Source organism: Schistocerca serialis, chromosome 3 (assembly GCF_023864345.2).
Source record: "Schistocerca serialis cubense isolate TAMUIC-IGC-003099 chromosome 3, iqSchSeri2.2, whole genome shotgun sequence".
In the NCBI taxonomy this organism is placed as follows: Eukaryota; Metazoa; Arthropoda; class Insecta; order Orthoptera; family Acrididae; genus Schistocerca; species Schistocerca serialis.
In genome coordinates this window covers 380,995,808-381,012,472 of record NC_064640.1, presented here as the reverse complement: position 1 = coordinate 381,012,472, position 16,665 = coordinate 380,995,808, and the positions used below count along the sequence as shown (strand labels likewise).

Below are 16,665 nucleotides of genomic sequence, written 5' to 3'. Positions count from 1 at the left end.
TGCCTGTACAATGGTACTCTGTTGAGAGGTATCCAGTTTGAATCCTGGGTAAGGGCTGTAAAGTTCCTATGTACCAGATTTTGTGCCAGTGTACTAGATTAAATTCCAGATCTCTGCTGTGTCTCATGTATCAGCATTGGGTATAATAATGGTGCCCTACTCTCAATAAATACTCTGTATGGAAAGGGGCCATTGTGTGTGGAGGAAGTAAAACCTACCCTATTAGGTGGCTGAACAACTCCGTGGAGTGTTTCAGCCAACTCTGCAGGAGATTCTTACTTTCTTTCTAAGAAATCAAACCCCTGGCATAAAAATATTGCTCAACACTTATATTTCAGTATCATTTGAAAACCTTTGCTTCAGAACTGTACAAGACAGCTGCATATTGGTAAGTTACTTGCTTAATAATGTCTTTATATTTGGTCAATAGACAATATGGCTACTTAAATGGAGTTCCTGACAAGTAAGTCAGGGTAATTAATTATTTCACAACAGTCGAGTGTTGGAAGAGCTAAGGGAATATATGTTGGAGTGCTATATTTAATGTATTAAATGCTAATTTTTAACTTTGACACATTTCTAGATAAATGTCTCCACGTCCAATAGTTGATCCCAATAAGAATTGCGAAATACAGAAGTAACAGAACATAAAAAGGCCATGAATTTTGAAGGAATTAAAATATTGAGCTGCTGGAAAATACAAGGTTTGTCCAGCAAGTAATGTCACTAGTTCTATTCTGATGCTCCTATTGGGTTGGAGTACGTCTATCTCCCTGTACTAATTGGTGGATGTTTTTAGCGTCCCAGCATGATCAACCCCAGTTTTACTCCAAGGTCTTGGAAAATCAGGATATGTCCCTACATGAACCTCTGTTTGGTGAGCCAGTTCTAGACACAATGTAGAATTCACTTGAGAAACAATATTCAATGAAAGTCTGTGTGAAACTTGGTAAGTCCAGTGCCAAAAATTTTTCAGTGCTTGAGTAACATTTAGGAATGAATGTCTGTCAAGACAACCGAAGTGATGACGCCAATGGTGAAACTCACTCTGAATGCTCTTAAATGTCGGAAGGTTTATACAGCATGAATCGTGTGTGTGAACTTTTTAATACAGACCGTAGAGAGAGAGAGAGAGAGAGAGAGAGAGAGAGAGATTGTGTGTGTGTGTGTGTGTGTGTGTGTGTGTGTGTGGTAACTCAGACTCTGGATATACTCAACACCACTTTCATGAAATTGTAACCATCAGCCCACACATCGCCAGTTCTGGGAAGCTACATCAGGGCAATGCACCCAGTCAGACCACTTTTTAGGTGAGTGATTACCTGCTCAAAAATGATGTGGCAACAGTGCCCTAGCCTCACACCCCACTCCACCCACCCCCAGTCTCAACCTCGCTCCAGGAGACTTTTTTTTTTTTGTTTCTCTGCCTCAAGACACCCTTGAAAAGATACCATTTCAAGACCATCGACAACATGAAAACTGCTGTTATGCATGCCCTAAAGGACGTTTGAACCCAAGCTTTCCAAGAGGCATACAATACTTGGAAATCTCACTGGCAAAAATATATCAGTGTAGGATGGTCCTTTTTTGAAGAATTTTGATGCAGTTTACTATTCTGATCAATAAGTTACTTTTTATGGATTTAGTGATCTCTTTTCTGAACAAACCTTGTGGATCTGTCCAAAATGGTTAGAACAAGCACATATGTACAACTGTCTGAACAGTAAACATATTGACCCATCTTAAGAATCATTATCAAAGAAAATCATAATGTCTGCATGTCAAGTGCTAAGTAAATATTTGTGAAAACATTGTTAAAGCCATATAAGGAAAACTGTGAGATATGTCAAGCATCAGGATGATTTAGCTATCAAAGTAAATGGCCACATGAGAAAGGATGCTATTACATAGCAAACATTTTTAATAATTACATCCTTAACACGATGGAGGAAGTTGGTATAGGTAGCTGAAAAGGAAAATCAGTTCAGTGTTTGTGACTGCATGTTACGCAAACAGTCCATCAGTTTTGTGCTAGTCAAATTTTTTCACAGGAAATTGGAAATGTAATTAAACCTCTTTAAGACACAAACTCTCATGAACTGATTAAAATTTAAAGTAAAATATTAAAAGCCTATTCTCCTGACATGGCTGTTTCAATCAGTCATGCATGTGCTGCAACACTTAAACAAGGAATTTTCATAGAGTGATATTAAAAGCCTATTCTCCTGACATAGCTGCTATAATCAGTCACACATGTGAGAAAATACAGAAGGAATCTCCCAAAAGTGATCAGAGTCTGCTATTGACCAACCATACTGTTAGAGAAAATAAGGCAAGTATTAACAATTGTTCATGAAGATCACTTCACATCTTCCTCCAAAGTTATGGAAGAGGTAATGGTTGAATGTATCTGCAAAAGTAAGATTATGAAAAAATATCACAATTTGAATTCCTGAAGATATGTTTTTCAGAATTTTTAATCTATCAGCCCCCCTCCCTCCATATTCTCAGTTGGACTTTCGCATGATTTCTGAAAGACCACAAATCACAACATTTCTTGAATAAACTTTAATTTCATGGGACTGAAGGTACACAAGCATGTTATGTCATATTGAACTAATGATGATGATGATGATGATGATGATGATGAAGTCCCATACTCCGTGACGGAGCGTAGGGGAACGATGCGGGAGACCCGCACCGCCGTACTAGGCCAGGTGTACTAGGCCAGGTCCTATTGGAGGTGGTTTGCCATTGCCTTCCTCCGACCGTTTTGGGGATGAATGATGATGATGAAGACACAACAACACCCAATCATCTCGAGGCAGGTAAAATCCCTAACCCCGCTGGGAATCGAACCTGGGATCCCGCGCTCGGGATAATAGAAAGCAGAAATCCATATTAGGCATCTTCATCAGTTCAGAAAAGACGCCATGTTCAGACTGGGGAAAATTCACTGCTGGCATGTTACACTACTTGATATTAGGTTTACCGTTATTATTATTATTATTATTATTATTATTATTCTGTATTAATGACCCCTTCATTTATAACAGTAAAGGAGAAATAATTATCTTTACTGCCAACCCAAATATCGTAATCAGTTTTACAAGAGCTACACAACTGAAGGAAAATAAATTAAATGTTCAGTTAACTAGACTAATATTTGTGAAAATTACAGGACCAAGAGCGTTACATATGATTGAAATAAAAGTTACACAACAAATTCATGGCAATAGACAAGTGATCAGAATTACAGGACTGTACATGATCTCTGAGATCTCATAACAGTGTAAAGTTCTCACATACTGGAATCTCGATCTCTAAATGTTGTGGAATAGACACAAAATGGGCCTTTGATTACAGGACTATACATGATCTCTGAGAATTCAGTAGAATGTGAGGCTTTCATATAATAGAACCCAGATCCCTAAACGACTTGGGATAGACATAAAGTCATCCTTGATAAGATTATGAGGAATGTACCTCCCCGCAGTTGATATACAAGTCCATAAATGTCGTTAGTGAATGTTCATGACCATCAGTCAGTAAGCAAGACAGCTAAATTTGCAGATCAGGAATGCAGTGATATTAGTTGTTTTTCACAGAAGGATTCCACTTTTCTCACAACATACAGCTAAGCACTCCTCAAATTAAACGTGACTTGTGGGCTTGACTGTTACATGGATAGTATCTCAGATTGTGGAAACGTATTTTGTTGATGTAGCTTGCGTACATCAGGCACTCCTGATGTACTGAGCTACCACAGGAACTGCTCCTCCCTCTGTACCTGACCCCGATCCCTGCCAGTCGCTCCCTGTGGTTTGGCTGGTGGTAATCTGTCATGTTGGTCGTGCCTGCATCTGCTCCTTCATCTGTGTCTTAGTAGTGTGTAACGTCTCCTCTACTAATCGAGGAAGTGCCGAGGAAGTCCTACCTTTCTATTCCCAAATCCCCCCTGCGGGTTCGGGGGTTAGAATAGGCCCGCGGTATTCCTGCCTGTCGTAAGAGGCGACTAAAAGGAGTCTCAAATGTTTCGGCCTTATGTGATGGTCCCCTCTCGGGTTTGACCTCCATCTTTCTAAATTATTCTGAAGAGCGAGCCAATTGGGGAAGGGCGCCTTACATGGTGCACTGTATCCGTCGTGCATTGAGACCTTTAGCCGGCTTTTTCGTCGTTGCAATGGTGTCCCACTCGTTTTCCATCTCTTGGGCGATGATACGTCCCTGGGTGCGATTACCACGCTGCACTCTGCAGTGTTGCTTTTAACTGTGACGACGACCTTGGACATTTTTGCACCTAAGATCCAGCACGGTAGCCAGTCCGTTGTGGTGGGGCCGCCATGTACCCTGTTGGTTGTAGCCCCCTGACAACACAGGGATCGCTCTACTGATGCCTGCGCCGTTAACTCCCCACGTATGCCAAGGAGTAGATGCCCATCTCCCTGGGGCATCAGGACTCCCGGCAATGGCCATCCTGCCAGGTGGCTATTGCTGCGGCTGGGTGGCGCCCGTGGGGAGGGCCCTTGGTCGGAGTAGGTGTCATCAGGGCGGATGATCCACAATGAAGCGTGGCACATCATCTCTCGCTGGCGGCCAGCCCCCAGCAGTCTCTAAGCGTTCGAGGGCTCATTTTAAAGCTAACGTTTATGACCCCAAATCGTTCCCATCCCTGGCCACACCATGGGAGGAATGAAAGGCAATGAATTACAGTGACGTGTATTCGCCCAGGTATCTCGTCTGTACCAGAACTGATGGGGACTCGTTTCTATCCGTGAAGCCTCAGTTCTTTGTAGAGCATTTAGAGGACTAGTTTGGGGAGGTGGAGGGCTTGTCCAAAATGCGCTCTGGGTCAGTTTTGATAAAAACAGCATCCTCTGCCCAGTCACGCAGGTTACTTGCTTGTGACAAGTTGGGGGATGTTCACATTACCATCACCCCACATAAGAGTTTAAATATGGTCCAGGGTGTTATTTTCCATAGGGACCTCCTTTTGCAGTCTGATGACGAGCTGCGCGCAAATTTAGAGCGCCGAGGTGTACATTTCGTCCGACGTGTTCATCGGAGTCCGAGGGACAATCAGGTAGCTACCGGTGCCTTCATCTTGGCCTTCGAAGGTGATACCTTACCAGAGAAGGTCAAGGTGATGGTCTACCGGTGTGATGTCAAACCCTATATCCCTCCCCCGATGCGGTGCTTTAAGTGCTGGAAGTTCGGTCACATGTCCTCTCGCTGTACTTCTAGCCTCACATGTCGAGATTGTGGACGCCCATCTCATCCCGATACTCCATGTGCTCCGCCTCCCGTCTGTATCAACTGTGGAGAGCCTCATTCCCCTTCCTCGCCGGACTGCAGTATCTTACAGAAAGAACGCAAAATCATGGAATATAAGACCCTGGACCGACTGACTTACACCGAGGCTAAGCAGAAATTTGAACGGCTACATCCCGTGGGCATGATGTCATCTTATGCCTCCACTGTCACTCCTGCTCCAGCTCCTTCAGCTGCAAGATATACAGTCAACTCTCAGAGTCACAGGACCTCACCTGCCCCCTTGACGATGGGGGCCCCTTCTCCCGCTGTTGCTCCCACACCATCTACCTCGGGAGCAGCACCCACTAAACCACCGGGGACACCAGTCCCCACTTCTAAGCCGGAGAAGCGTAAGTCTTCTTCGGCTTCTCTCGCTCGGAAGGGATCCCTTGGGTCACTTCCTTCCCAGATTCCTACCAGCGGCACAGCAGACACCAATCAGTGGCTGAAGAAGCCACAGGTCGCTGGTCGACGGGCTTCGCGATCCTCGTCGGTCCCAGAGACTGACTCCAATAAGCCCTCTCAACAACGGCAACCAAAGGAACAGCGAGAGAAAACGACTTTGAAGACCCGTAAGTCCAAGACACCTGTGGTGGCACCTACTCCACCGCTACCTAAAAGCTCTGCGTCTGAGGATGAGGTGGAGATCCTTGCGTCCGCTGAGGACCTTGATCTCGCCGATCCCTCAGACGCAATGGATAGCACTTGCACGGGTGCTCCATCGGAGGCAGCAGGTGACCCAGCGGCGTAATCTGCCTTCCCAGTCCCGTCACGCCTTTCTCCGCAATGGACAATACCATCCTCCAGTGGAACTGCAGCGGTTTCTTCCACCATCTAGCTGAGCTCCGCCAACTTATCAGCCTTCACCCTTTCTTCTGCATTGCTCTTCAGGAAACTTGGTTTCCAGCAATGCGAACCCCCGCCCTCCGTGGCTATCGGGGTTATTATAAGAACCGGGCAGCATATGAAAGGGTGTCTGGTGGCGTCTGCCTCTATGTCCTTCACACTCTGCACAGCGAGTCTGTCCCTCTCCAAACACCTTTAGAGGCTGTCGCTGTTCGGGTGTGGACGCCACAGGCTGTTACCGTCTGCAGTCTTTACCTTCCACCAGATGGTGATGTCTCGCAGCATGTCCTGGCTGCGCTGATAGCCCAATTGCCGCCACCTTTCTTGCTATTGGGCGACTTCAACGCCCATAACCCTCTGTGGGGTGGGTCAGTGGCAACAGGTCGAGGCGCCACTGTTGGGCATTTATTGTCGCAGCTCGATCTCTCGATTTTAAATGATGGCGCCTTCACACACTTCAGTGTGGCGCATGGCACATACTCCGCCATTGACCTTTCAATCTGTAGCCCTGGCCTCTTACTGTCTGTCCAATGGAGTGTGCATGACGACCTGTGTGGTAGTGACCACTTTCCGATATTTCTGTCACTACCACAGCATCACTCTTCTGGGCGCCCTAGCAGATGGGCTATGAATAAGGCTGACTGGGACTTGTTCTCCTCCACTGCCGCTCTTGAGCCTCTCTCTACTGATGACATTGATGCGGTGGTTCAATCGGTCACCACCGGCATCGTTACTGCCGCCGAATCTGCCATTCCCCGCTCCTCTGGGTCCCCTCGGTGGCGGACTGTGCCTTGGTGGTCGCCTGCGATCGCTGCAGCGATTACAGATTGCCGGCGGGCGCTACAGCGTCATAAGCGACATCCCTGCATTGAACACCTGATCATCTTCAAACGGCTGCGTGCGCGGGCCCGCCGCCTTATCCGCCAAAGCAAGCGGGAGTGCTGGGAGTGGTATGTGTCCACCATTGGCCTCCATGTCACTCCATCGCAGGTCTGGGCCAAGATTTGACGCGTCTACGGCTATCGGACACCTATCAGTGTCCCTGCGCTCTCAATGAATGGAGCAGTTTGTACTGACTCAGACGTCATTGCAAACCACTTAGCAGAGCATTTTGCTATGAGTTCCGCTTCTGCGAATTACCCCCAGGCCTTCCGCTCCATTAAAGAGCGGATGGAACGTCGGAGCCTTTCTTTTCGCACCCACACTTCTGAATCCTACAACGCTCCATTCAGTGAGTGGGAGTTTCACAGTGCCCTGATACCGCTCCTGGGCCAGATAGCATCCACTGTCAGATGCTGAAACACCTTTCAGTGGACTGCAAGCGACGCCTCCTCGACCTGTACAACCGTCTCTGGGTTGATGGTGAGTTTCCATCGCAATGGCGAGAGAGCATTGTCATCAGCGTTTTGAAACCGGGCAAGAGCCCTTTGGAGGTGGACAGCTACCGCCCCATTAGCCTCACCAACGTTCTTTGCAAGCTTCTCGTACGGATGGTGAGCCGGCGCTTGCATTGGGTACTGGAGTCTCGGGGCCTCTTGGCTCCGTCTCAGGGTGGGTTCCGTAAAGGCCGCTCCGCCGCCGACAATCTGGTGAGCCTGGAGTCGGCCATCCGTACTGCCTTTGCCCGCCATCAGCACCTGGTCGCTGTCTTTTTCGACATGCGGAAGGCGCACGATACGACATGGCGTCTTCACATCCTTTCTACGCTTCATGGATGGGGTCTTCGGGGCCCTCTGCCGATCTTTATCCGCAATTTCCTGTCGTGTCGTACCTTCCGCGTGCAAGTCGCAGCCTCATATAGTTCCTCCCACGTCCAAGAGAACAGCGTGCCACAGGGTTCTGTTTTGAGTGTCTGCCTGTTTTTAATAGCCATTAACGGGCTCGCTGCGGCCATGGGAAATTCTGTCTCCGCTTCCCTGTATGCTGACGACTTCTACCTATACTACAGCTCTATTGGCATTGCAGCTGCTGAACGTCAGCTACAGGGCGCAATCCGCAAGGCGCAGTCTTGGGCTGCAGCGCATGGTTTTCAGTTTTCGGCTGCCAAGACCCGCGTTGTGCATTTCTGCCGGCGCCGAACGGTCCATCCTGAGCCGCGGCTTTCTCTTGACAACGAACTTCTTGCTGTGGTAGAGACCCACAGGTTTTTGGGGGTGGTTTCCGATGCCCGGTTGACTTGGCTGCCTCATATCCGGCAGCTTAAACAGACGTGTTGGCGGCATCTAAACGCTCTGAGATGCTTGAGCCACACCCGCTGGGGCGCCGACCGATCTACCCTGTTGCGGCTCTACCAGGCATTAATCCAGTCCCGTCTGGATTATGGGAGCCTGGCTTATGGCTGAGCATCCCCATCTGCGTTGCGGGTGCTGCACCCAATTCTCCACAGCGGGATACGCCTTGCCACTGGTGCTTTCCGCACCAGCCCTGTGGACAGCGTACTAGTGGAGGCAGGTGTCCCTCCACTGCGGTTACGACGCCAACGTTTGCTGGCCGCTTATGCTGCCCATGTTTTAAGCTTGCCCGGGCATCCAAACTATCGTCTCCTGTTCCCGCGATCAGTCGTCCATCTGCCAGAACGTTGGCCCCGGTCTGGTTGTACAATCGCGGTCCGTGTCAAAGAGCTTCTCTCCGGGCTTCGGGTTTTCATTGTTCCCCCTCCTTTCCGGGCCACTTTGCATACACCCCCATGGTGTGTTCCTCGCCCTTGCCTTCGGCTCGACTTGGCACAGGGCCCGAAGGACTCAGTCCCTCCAGAGGCCTTCCGCCGTCACTTTTATTCCATCCTGGCCACGTATCAGGGCTCTGGCATTGTTTACACTGACGGTTCGATGGTTGCTGGTCGTGTTGGGTATGCGCTCACTCTAGGGGACCATTCCGAACAACGTTCCTTGCAGGATGGCTGCAGCGTTTACACTGCTGAGCTGGTCGCCATCTTTCGTGCCCTAGAGTATATCCGCTCCTACTCAGGTGAGTCTTTCGTTATCCGTAGCGATTCCCTGAGCAGTTTACGAGCTCTCGACCAGTGTTTCCCTCGTTCTCGTCTGGTGATGGCTATCCAAGAGTCCCTGCATACTCTTGCCCGTTGCGGCCGCTCTGTGGTGACCCCCGGTCATGTCGGTATCCCGGGCAATGAACATGTTGACCACCTGGCGAAAGAGGCCACGAGTAAACCATCTCTGGATGTTGGCCTCCCAGAGACTGATTTGCGGGCAGTCCTCGGCCGAAAAGTTTTTGCGCTTTGGGATGCTGAATGGCGCGATCGGATCACGCCCAATAAACTCCGTGCCATTAAGGAGACGACGACTGTGTGGCGGTCATCCATGCGAGCCAACCGCAGGGACTCAGTCATCCTTTGTCGGCTCCGCATTGGCCACTCCCGGCTGACACACAGTTATTTACTGCGCCGGGAGGACCCTCCTCTATGTCGCTGCGGGGCGGCTTTGACAGTGGCCCACATTTTGTTGGCCTGCCCCCTTTTAGCTGTGGTCAGGCAGACATTTGCACTGCCTGATACGCTCCCTGCCCTTTTATCTGATGACCCTGTTATGGCTGGCTTAGTTTTACATTTTATTCGGGCAGGGGGTTTTTATCGTTTACTCTGAGTGTTTGTTCTGTTATTTTGTGTTGATTCTGGCCATTGGCCTACGATTTTACGCTGAGTTTTTAATGTGTTCTCGGTAGTTGGCTTTTCCTTTTTATCTCTATGGTCGGCCAACCACCGTCACACTCTGTGTGATTTTAATTTGTTTTGTCTGATCTCTGTAGGAGTATTTCTTATCCTGTGTCGTCTGATGTCTTTCCTGCTGTTCGTTTTTATTCTCTTTGGGTGGTTTTAATTTTTTGGAAAAAGGGACCGATGACTGTCACAGTCTGGTCCCTTTAATCCCCCAAACCAACCAACCTTGTATTCCCAATCATAAACCCAGTTCACTGTGACCAGATGCCATTACTCTACAATCATTTGAGCATGGTGTGCCAGGCCTTGCTAAGTGTCCCTGTTATCATATTTTCTGCCCTTTTTGATTTGTCGCCCCCTTAATGATACTGTCCAGAACATAGGACTCTGTACCAGGATTTTCATCTCATCATACTTCATGTAGTGCTTGTATCTGCAGATTTACTGGGTTATTCCAGCCTAGTGTGGCACTGGTGTTCTAAATGTTGAATACTACTCTGGCTGTTTGTCATGTTATACTTACAATGTCATGGTGACATTATGTCACACATTTCATTCCAAATTTCTTTGAATTCTGCTGATCTTCACAGACACAGGCTCTGCATATCGTATGTATGCTAATGCCTCTGGTTTGTCCTCTTCTATTTATTATTTTTGCTTGCATTGTGATTGAGACAGTGCAGAGAACTATTCAGTGTACACATTCATCTTGCAGATACCCTAGATCATGAAATCTGGAAGTGGGTGGATAGTGATTCATCGTCCCTTGCTGAATCACCACATGAAGGCAATGACACACCAAATGCTGATGTTTGAGCATTAGCATTTATGTACTAAACAACAACATCAAGCTGAAGGAGTTCACATTGTTGTCAATCTAACAGACGAAGAAGTTGACAACACAATGATAAAACTGCTAAGCAGAAGCCTCAATTTCGTGGCTAGACCCAAAATTCTGCCTTTATCAAGTTTCAGGAGTCCAGTACAATTAAGCTGCACTAGCATTGACACTTTATTTAGCAGAAGTAGTCCATTGAAAGGCATATGATGATCTAAGCCCAGTATATCCAGGGATGAGAGGAAAACCCTCTGGGAACTACAGGAGGACAACAGTATTGTAGTACTCCCAGCTGCCAAAGGGAAGGCCACTGTTATTATGGACAGGCTGGATTATGATAAGAATATTCACCTTTTCTTGGATGACTCTTCATATAGATGTGTTGACAGTGACTCCCCTAACCAGGTCGACAGGAAGACAACAGCACTACTCAAAGTGTCGGGATTACCAGAGAACATCATTGAACATTATACCCCTTTATGCCCTGTAGTCTACAACTCTGCATAGAACCTCACCAAGTTACTCAAGATGTTGTTCAGTCCTTGCGAAGAGAAATGCTGCCACCAGATACACGAGTTGATGGACTTCATCCAGTGTCTGAAGGACCTACACATTTTGGGTACTGACATAAAGGTCAGTTTTGATGTTGTTTCTTTGTTCACAAGAGTGCCACTAAAGGATTTGATAGAAATGATAAGTGAATAGTTCAACCCTATGTTGAAAGACCTGTGCAGGCATTTGTTAACATTCACCTACTTCTTGTACAAGGGACAATATTATAAATGAACTGAAGGTGTAGCTATTGGAAGTCTTCTGTCCCCAGTGACTTGACCACTTACAAACCAACATATTTCATTTGGTACAGGGATTAGATGTTTGTGATATGGCCCTGTGGAATGGTGAAGCTCAATGAGTTCCTTCTTCTCTAATACCAACCAAATATCAGATTCACCACGGAACTGGAGAAAGATGAACAGATGCTGTTCTTTGATGATCTGGTGAGAGACAGACCAAATGGTCGTGTGTGCAGTGTCTACCACAAGCCAAACCACACTGATCAGTAGCCCTTTTCCAATAGCTGCCATCGTCCTGCTGAGAAGAGGGGCACTTGAAGTCCACAGGGCACACACCCTACCAGACAAAGACAGCTTGGGCTCTGAACCTGAGCATCTATGAGAGGTCTTCCATAAAAATGGCTACTTCATTGGCCAAATCAGATGCGCACTACACTATGTGATCAAAAGTATCCCGACACCCCCAAAAACATAAGTTTTCCATATTAGGTGCATTGTGCTGCCACCTACTGTCAGGTGCTCCATATCAGTGACCTTTGTAGTCATTAGACATCGTGAGACAGCAGAATGGGGCACTCTGCAGAACTCACGGACTTTGAACATGGTCAAGTAATTGGGTGTCACTTGTATCATATGTCTGTATGTGAGATTTCCACACTCCTAAACAGCTGTAGGTTCACTGTTTCCGATGTGACAGTGAAGTGGAAATTTGAAGGGACACATACAGCACAAAAGTGTACAGGCCGACCTCGTCTGTTGACTGACAGAGACCAAGGACAGTTGAAGAGGGTCGTAATGTGTAATAGGCAGACATCTATCCAGACCATCACACAGGAATTCCAACTGCATCGGGATCCACTGCAAGGACTATGACAGTCAGATGGGAGGTGAAAAAACTTTGATTTCATGGTCGAGCGACTGCTCATAAGGCACACATCACGCCAGTAAATGACAAACGACACCTCCCTTGGTGTAAGGAGCATAAATATTGAATGATTGGACAGTAGAAAAATGTTGTGTGGAGTTGTGAATCATGGTACACAATGTGGCGATCCGATGGCAGGGTGTGGGTATGGTGAATGCCTGGTGAACGTTATCTGCGATTGTGTGTAGTGCCAACAGTAAAATTCAAAGGCAGTGATGTTATGGTGTGGTCCTCTGTTTCAAGGAGGTGGCTTGCACCCGTTGTTGTTTTTGTGTGGCACTATCACAACATAGGCCTGCATTGATGTTTTAAGCACCATCTTGCTTCCCCCTGTTGAAGAGCTATTCGGGGATGGCGATTGCATCTTTCAACACGCTCGAGCACCTGTTCATAATGCACGGCCTGTGGCGGAGTGGTTTCACGACAATAACATCTCTGTAATGGACTGGCTTGCACAGAGTTGTGACCTGGATCCTATAGAACACCTTTGGGGTGTTTTGGAACACCGACTACATATCAGGTCTCACCGACCGATACGATACCTCTCCTCAATGCAGCACTCCATGAAGAATGGGCTCCCATTCCCCAAGAAACCTTCCAACACCTGATTGAACATATGCCTGTGAGAGTGAAAGCTGTCATCAAGGCTAAGTGTGGATTAACACCATATTGAATTCCAGCATTACCGATGGAGGGTACCACAGACTTGTAAGTCATTTTGAGCCAGGTGTCTGGATACTTTTGATCCATGCCAAACAAAGAAAGAGAAGAGGACAAACCAAAGACATTAGCATACATACCATATGTAGGGCCTGTCTCTCTGAAGATCAGCAGAATTTGAACAAAATTTGGCGTTGTATGTGTGGCATACCCAGCCAACAAACAAAGAAACAGCATACTAGGCAGTGCAGAGAACAACTTAGGTTTATGACAGACAGACACCTACAACATCCGTTGTGAGTTTGGCATGTCATACATTGGCCAGGCAACCAGAACAGTAGAAATTCAATGTGTGCTACACCAGTGCCACACTAGGCTGGAACGACCCAGTAAACAACAATAGCTGAGCACTATCTGTGATACAAGCACTTCATAAAGTATGATGAGATGAAAATCATGACATAGACTCCCAGGTTCGGGACAGTATCATTAAGGAAGTGACTGAAATCAAACTGCGGGGAAAACCTGATTAATAGGGACACTGCCTACCAACTCAGCAAGGCATGGGACCCCATGCAAATGAAGGTAGCACTTTCTCAGTGTGTCCTTGATTGGGAGAGGAAACATTAGACACTGTTAATCCATTCACAAACATTCACAGGTGCAAACGAAGGCACAGGCATGGACAAGGGTACAGATGGCATGACAGAGCACCACGAGATGGACCACAAGGGGAGAGTGGTGGAGGTAGGCGGCAGGTATAATGGGAGGAGCAGGAGATGTGACACCTTCGATCAGGAGCGCCTAACAATGTCGGCAAGATGGACAGAATACTGTGTCAGTCAGACATGAGCATCTGCCAGAAAACCTGAGAAGACTCAAATCAACATCAGCACTGGAAGAACGTAAGGTACCTCCGTGATCTGACTCCTTTTCAGGTTGTGCCCCAATACATAGGAACCAGTATTTAATACTGCATCCAATGTCTCAAATCATTACTACTTGGCTTTCTCCACTCCTTTAGTATGGAATGGGTCCATGGCTTTCAAGTCATTATTAAACACTAATGGCTGTCAAATAATTTTTTTTTTATTTGTTGCTCAACAATACAGGCTACAATATTGTGCCAATCACTTATTTATTTATTTAGTATATGGCTTGCATAACAACATAAACTTGAGACATACAAGAAGTTGAAAAAGACAATATGTTTCACAAAGTTTACATATGGGTTTTAAGAATTTTATAGACAGAAATCTGTGTCTTGATGTATACAATAAAGTCCTCTATTACTATTAGGAACTCTCCAATATTTTGGGGGATGTGTGAAGTTGACACAGAACAGTATACTGGCTTGTTTGTCATTCAGCACTGCAGTCACAGCTGTGTGGGCCTGCAGCTAAGAAATTTAGCTCTGTGACATCTGAAAAAACTGGTTCATAATGTGTACAAATGAATTCACATCCCAGAGTCCAAACATTTTGCTAAGTTAAAGGATGAGAGGTAGATAAAGCATTCTTTTCAGTTATTTTTGAGCATCTGGGGATTTCCAATTTCTTGCTTAATTCCTGGAGGCATGAACCATCTATGCAACTAAATGAAGGCAATTTGTTTATTACCATATGCATTACACTTCTTTTATTTGGGAAGCATCATCAGCGGCCCTAATTACATGTTTCCTTTTATACATACAGTAAATGTATTATGTGGTAGATATAATATGCTGCTATATTATATTTTGTCATGTTTTTTCTTTATAGCAGTATATTATATCTACTACATAATATGTTTATTGTATGTATAAAAGGAAACATGTATTTCAGGCCACTGATGATGCTTCCCAAATAAAAGAAGCAAAAGGTGTATGGCAATAAACAAACTGCCTTCATTTAGTTGCATAGACGGTACATACCTCCATGAATTTAGATCAACTAACGGAAAGGCGGAAAACAGAAAAAATTACTATTCTTGCTTAATGTTTGCTAGTACCCCATTTGAGTCCTTTGAACTAGAATATAAAGCTTCATTATGAATCCAAGACAGAGAAGCATAATCCATATCAAAATTATTTTTAATTCTCATTATAAATTTCATAAATCACAATAAACTGACTTTCATAATTAATCAAAAATACCATTAGCATATAACTGAAGTTTAAGAATCCTTACATCCTTGAAGAGGCTGCTGCAAAATGTTCAGTTACTCACTTCATACAACATTCTTAATACATGATTCTGTAGAATAAACAGTTTTTGACCTCAAAAGTTCCAGATTATGCCAGTGAACAGTATTGGGTAAATATATGCAAAGAACACTAGGAATTCTCTCTGCCGACTAACAAAGTGAGAGAGCATTCTAAATGCAATCCAGGCAGAACTGAGCTGATTGGTTAACTGATCTATCCGGTGAATCCTTCCAAGTTGTTTCCCAAGCTTAAAACAAGATAATGGCACTATCTATTTTTCCACAGACTGCACACAAAACTCCCATTCTCACCGTAGTCATTATTGATTTTTTTTTTTCTTTTTTTTCTCTCTAGTGATGTTTTGGTAACATTGCGTGATGAACTTTTTTTACAACACATTTGTACAAGTGACAGGTTTCTGTTTTGTATGAAATAACATTTGTATGACCTATGTTATAATTATGCATAAGATTATGGTATCCTCATCAGAATGGATTAACACTTTACATTAAGTGTACATATATCATGGCAATGTGAGTGATTATAGATTTGTTTGTCATGACAGAGTGTCACAGAAATGGGAAAACAAAAATCTGAACTGACATAACATGCTGCAAAGATGGACACTATCTCATGAAAATATATTTGTAAAATATGAAGAACTGATTCTCAGTGAGAAACAGGTAGAGAATCATGATACTACTATGTACCACTTCCTTGGAAATGTTGAAGCTAAATTAGTTTAATTATAGCTGACACAGATTCATGTCAATAATGCCACATACTGCCATTTGGTTTAAACTTGATAGGGTAGCGATAAATGCCAAAATATAGTAAATGTTTTATGTGGTCTGGTCAGCCATTCAGAAAAGATATTGTCAAATTACTGTTATCTAATTTCTGCTTCACGCTCAGTCTCAAGAGCAAATCATATTGTCAAAATAAAGAAAATGCAACTTCACATAATAAGGAAATATTTATCTTAATTTGATGTATGAGTTGTAACTCACCAACCTGCTTCATATACCACTGCCTCATAGAATTTCTTCTTTGATTTTGATATTCTTTTTGTGGTTATTGATGGTGATTAACTGTTATTAAATGATGTACACATCACTGCAGATTATTATTATTATTATTATTATTATTTCTTTACTTTCTCAGACGTTAAGTCTGGTTAAAAATGGGACGTGACGCGGACCTTGATCAAGCGTCACTTCCTTTTAACTGTACGGTATATGTTATATTGCATTTAGGAACTTTCGGGTAATTGAACATGTATCAATAATTACGGATTTCTGAAGTTGTATATATAAGTTTGGATGTAGCTGTATTGCATTGATGTACTGGTGGATATTGCGTGGTATGACTCCTGTAGTTGAAAGTATAATTGGTATGATGTCAACTTTATCCTGATGCCACATGTCC

The 16,665-nt window shown here is 45.0% G+C and overlaps 1 long non-coding RNA gene across 1 annotated transcript in view; it reads left to right on the top strand.

Annotated features, from left to right (window-relative positions):
- The window catches only part of LOC126470220 (uncharacterized), a 32,053-nt gene extending 15,700 nt beyond the window's left edge, over window positions 1-16,353 (top strand). The window contains exon 2 of the long non-coding RNA XR_007586149.1: window positions 15,803-16,353. This is a non-coding gene — a long non-coding RNA (uncharacterized LOC126470220). The remainder of the gene's footprint in view (window positions 1-15,802) is intronic.
- The last annotated feature ends 312 nt before the right edge of the window (window positions 16,354-16,665 follow it).